General features: G+C 41.7%; 1 non-coding gene across 1 annotated transcript; it reads left to right on the plus strand.

Annotated features, from left to right (window-relative positions):
• Positions 1-1,473: 1,473 nt before the first annotated feature.
• On the plus strand, positions 1,474-1,604 carry LOC121459186. Its single transcript, XR_005975939.1, has one exon. It is a non-coding gene; the product is annotated as a small nucleolar RNA SNORA76 (small nucleolar RNA).
• Positions 1,605-5,435: the final 3,831 nt, after the last annotated feature.

Raw genomic sequence — 5,435 nt, forward strand, 5'->3', positions numbered from 1 at the left:
AAGAGAGAGAGAGAGAGAGAGAGAGAGAGAGAGAGAGAAGTACAAAAGAAGCCGGCCACTGAGCCCTCTTACAAAGCAGGCACAAAGGCAGACGGCGGAATTGGCCACATGCTATCATTAGCGAAGCAGCTGAAGCTCCTTTGTAGATTTAGCAGCTATTCCACGATCCTTTCACTAACAGTGATGAACTGAACTTTTGATAAAAGAAAACATTTGATCTCTTTCTAGCCAGAAGTCTCCCTTTCATAAACCCATTTAATATTCCAGAAGGATTTGCTTCCCTTTGAAGAAACATAAGTTTGACATTCTTTTTTTTTTGATGATTGATTTTTTTTATTTTAGTTAAAATAAAACCCATTACATTTCAGAGTAATAAATGTTCTGCCAGCCTAATATAAGCTGGTTATGAGGCTAAACATGGAGAAAGAAGGGGAAATGTTTCTAAAGGCATTCGTATTCTAAAGACTACAAAAAGATTTCTTTGGAGGGAAACTCCCTGGCAAAGTATTGACTCACCCCTGTGGCTCAAAAGTTCAATTACGACAGACGTTTCGCTCAGAATAGCATTTCTGCCTTTTAACCTTCATCTGACTAATGGCCACTTCTTTTCTGCTGGGATGGAGTTCAAGCCCTTGAAATAGGCTGTGAAAGTTGGGAAAAGCTTCCGAGAAGTAGCTCAGCATGTAAAACTACTTGCTATGCAAGCCTTACCACCTGAGTTCGATTCCAGCCACCCATAGTAGAAGAGAGAACCAACTACCAAAAGTTATTCTCTGTTCTCCACGTGTTCATCTTAATACATGGGAACTGGAGCACGTGCATGCACACACAACATGCACATGTGTGCACACACACGCGCACAACATCAAAGAAATTCTAAAAGTTATAGAAGATATACAATTGTGCTTCTTTTATTCTTTTTCTGGGTGTTAAATATTACCCCCCCCAAAAAAAAAATAAATAAAAGCACTGGAATTCCAAATGGAAAGCAGAGGTGAATGGTTTTCGTTTTCTCTGAGACCAAATGGGTACCTGCCACACAAATCTCTTTTGTCATGATGCTCTTTTGAAACAAGAAATAGATGCCTTTATTAGAAAGCTAGTGCCATAAAAACACTAGGTGAAGAAATTATCTCCAGGCTGGAGACTGGAACTCTCTTTCCCAACTATTGACAGTGCTTGGAGAGGTGCCTCAAGGACTACTCAGAAGGGAGCTTGACTTTCTTGGGGTTAAAATGACCATGGAAAAGTGACTTAAAGAGACAACCTCAAGATTAGCTCCATCTGACAAGGAACACAGTAACGCTGACTCGATTCCAAAAATTTTTCCCTTATGAGGAAGAGTAAAGTTTATATAAATAAAGAATGAAGTTGACAAAGATATCATTTTATAATGCGGTCGAGAACAGATGAAGGGTGGAACGACCTTGAGTGTCAGAGGAACCAGGGTTCCTTTGAAAGCAGTAACTGAACGCGCTGCCTTTGAGCCCCCGGCGCTCTTCCACGTGGCGCCAGGGGTTAAGCTGCAGCGCCATATCATTGCTGGCGCATAACTGGGGCCGCCTGCCCATCGCGGGCGGTCCTTTTAACTGCTAGCTACAGATCGAATAAAAAGAATAAAAAGAATAAAAAAGAATAAAAAAAAGAATAAAAAAAAAGAAAGCAGTAACTGAATAACTAAGCAGAAAAGACAGCAAGACTATGAGGGGGCAAGACTGGTAGCTAAGAGGGTCTCGAGGGAAGGGAGAGAGTGATTTGTTCTATCTCAATTAAAAAATAATAATTTCGGAAGAAAAAGAGTGTATCACTAACTACTGAAACATTTGCTATTTATGAGCACTAAACGGTAGAATACACTGATTTTAATGTTTAAAACTACACTAAATAGACAGCTCTATTCAACAGATATTTGACACTACCTCTCTTCCAAATTCTGGGACTATAAAACTGAATGGGGCATAATTGCCACCTCCAACCCCTTCAGAATCTAGAAGCCTAGGAATAAGTCAATGTAATGTCATGTGGGTAAGCAATGAAAGAATTGTGAGCAAGATGCAGGAATGGCAGACAGAAGGGAAGACTTGGGAGGAGACAGCTCCCTTATTTTGACTTTGAAGGATTAGGAGTGACTCAGAGGAGAAGTATTTGCCAACCAGGAAAATAAATAACAAGTCTTGAAATATTAAGAAATATGGAAAATGATGAGGAGACCACAAAACTTGTTGCCAGACCATAACTTAGCTATAGCTACAGAACCAGTAACTAGAGTCATAGTAATGTCGCAAAAACTTTACAGGACATGAGTGACATATTGGGGCGCCCTCCTCATTCCAGGAAACTGAGATGGGGAAAAGACTACGTGGTTTAAAACCAGACTATGTGGTGTAGCAAGACACCATTTTTATATTTAAAAAAAAAAAAAGCAAGCACCAACAAAGAAAAACATAATGGAAAAAAATTAAACTCAATCTTGCAAAGGAGCATTACTTTGCCAGTCTGTCCTAAGAACCAAGAGCTCCCAGTCAAAAGGCTTGAAAAGTGCTGTCTAACGAAACATGCACAGTGAACCTTAGCAGTACAGAACCAGCATCCATTTCCTGGCCTTTTTAGCAATGGGTAACCAGCATCCATTTCGTAATATCCTCAAAAGTTTCAGGGTTCAGAACGTAGCTCTGTGGTAGGGCACTTGCCTAGCAAGCACAAATTTCTGAAGCCAGTCCTCAGTCCCAGAAAGAAAAGTTTAAGTTCCATTGTAGTCTGAGGAAATGATTTCATCTCCAGAAAAGAGCCCGAAGAAACCACAACATTGTGTGAGACACGTATGCTACGATTGGGTCAGAAACTTCAACCTCTGACGTTGGTCAGCTAATGCATGGCACTGCCCTCGTAATAGTGATCCAAAGTTGGTCCTAAATAATGACCCCAGAATGAAGAAACTACAATTGTCCCATGACTGGGAGAAATCATTGTGTTTTTCTACTTCTTTCCCTGGAGTTTGAGAGTAAGTGCAGTTTTAACAATTGGTCAAAGGTAGTGATCTTGGGACCACAAGAAGAGCCAACCATCATCACGGTGGATGGTGAATTAAAGGGGTGGCAGCCATAGTCCTTGATGTCATCATTGAATTCCTGACCACCCAATGCTGAAGAATAAGACCTGGTTCATAATGTCAAAGGGTTCAGCATCCCTCAGGGACGCAAGCACACACACAGACAGAAATTTTCGTGAGCAGTAAAAGTACCATTATAGAGTTGGATGCAGACATGAAGAAACCAAAAGGAGGGAGACAAAAGCCAGAGAGGGGCTTCGGTTCTGCTCCTTAGTCTCCAGGGCGGGGAAGAGCCCACAGCTACCCTACAACTGCATTTTATGTGACTGCATTGACACTTCCCAGTGTTTCACGTTATAGCCTCGTAAAGTCACATAATTATAAAAAGTAAAATCATTTTTTTTAATAAAAGCACCAACAAGCGTCTCACAAATTCCACACAAATTAAACCCAAACGGATGTGGCTTTTGCTGGGCTGTTGTTCTTCTCCTAGGGATTGAACCAAGGCCACACAGCTGCTACACCACACCCCCATGGCTGGCCTAGGCCCTGCTCCTCCCACTTAGCTTGTTTCAGAAAGGCTTTGATAAGCAGTAGGAATGGCCTTGACTGGCTCCTTTGAAAACATAGCCAAAACGGTAAGTTCTCATAAAGACAACGAGCCTTGTAATTACCGCTCAGAAAACTGTATCTTTAATATCCTGAGATCTTCTCATCAGGCAGATCTTCCGTTGTGCTGTACATGACATTTGGTTTGGGTTTCGTTTTACTTAAAAGAGATACATAAATGTATAATTGATGAGACCATGGATTGCATGGAAACACCAAGGCCAGCCAGTTCACGTCTCTAACCTAATAGTTTGTTACGCGCATTCTTACAAGAGGCATCGTGACAAGTTTCTCACCGCTCAATAAAGCAAGGTGCTAAATCGTCCTCATGGCTTCTCAAGGCCAGAGACTGAGAAAGAGAGCGCTCAAAAAAGGAAACCATACTAAAGCACTTGAATTTCCACGTTTAAAAAAAAATTGTTAAATAGTCTTCTGACTTAACTTTTTTAAGCCAGTGTTGATAGAACTAGAAACAGTCTTTCTATATCATCTTGGCAAAGTGGAGAAGAAAGTGAACGTGTTGTGTACATTCATTATTTAAAATGAAGCCTCTTTCCTGCAGGGTTTTCGGCACTCAGTCTATTAGCTATATTTTGACTATCTCTGCTCCGGCGTCTTCATTATGACAGTCGGGAATCTGTGCGATTTTACTGCTTCCTGAGCCGAGCTCCAGAGGCTGGGAGCCCACGCCAGCTGTCTTTCAATTTCCCAGCAACTCTCTTGGTGTCTCGTCGGTTGAAAGCTTTTGCAGTTTCCAGGACCCGAATTCATTAGATAAGGGAAATGGGTCATCTCAATCTTTGCGAGCCTCAGCCACTGTAGACGCTCGGTATTGCAAGTTCCCGTCAAGACTGCACCAGAAAATAGACCCCATGGGTTTGGGGCACTATTGGAATTTGATGATACCCTCGTAGCAGCAGCTGCTGAAGCTGTGTGTGCCCCAACAAAAATTTCTGTCCTAAATTCTCTTTCCTTCACATTTTTCTGTATAAAACTGGATGTCAACAACTTCACCTATCCGGCAAGGTAACTTCGAGTTCCACCCAGAGGCAGATGAGAGACGACAGGTTCATCGCTAAGGCACCTTCTAAAAATGTCTATTAGAAGGAGAAAAATCTATTTCATTTTTGACTAGTTCTCTTGTATCCTAGAGCATATAAGAGACAGATTGGCAAGATCATTAGGGAAGCTGGGAAATGAAGTTTAGACCAACAAAAGGAGGCACCGAGTCCTCCGAGAGACACCGCCTCGTCGTCAGAAGCTGTCGCCTGTCGTCTGTATTTGGAGCCCTGTGCCTCTCAGATCTGCAGGGACCCAGCCCTGCCCACAGCTCATTACTAGACAGAAATATTTAGTGTCTGTCGGAACTCAAAACCGGAAGGGGGAAAATACCACAAATGGCATAAGGACTATGAAAGGTGCAAACAAGTGTTTCATCTTAGAAAAATGAAAATCTGAATCAGCTTTACTTGCTGGAAGGTAACTCCCAGGACAGTGAGCCGGAAAACTGTCAAGACTGAGTAGTAAAGATAAATAGAAATTGTCTTGAACCGAACTTTAAGATTTTTTTTTTTTTTTTTTTTTTTTAGTTTTTTTGAGACAGGGTTTCTCTGTAGCTTTGGAGCCTGTCCTGGCACTAACTCTTGTAGACCAGGCTGGCCTCGAACTTTCAGATTATGTGAGCAAACTTGTAGTTGTTTATTGCCAGCCTCTTTTCTATATATTTTGTGACATTAGTGCATGGCCATCAGAATCAACATGACCCACTCCACCACCA

This window comes from Microtus oregoni, unplaced genomic scaffold (assembly GCF_018167655.1).
Source record: "Microtus oregoni isolate MIOR12 unplaced genomic scaffold, Mior012 000018F_ref0000195, whole genome shotgun sequence".
Classification (NCBI taxonomy): Eukaryota; Metazoa; Chordata; class Mammalia; order Rodentia; family Cricetidae; genus Microtus; species Microtus oregoni.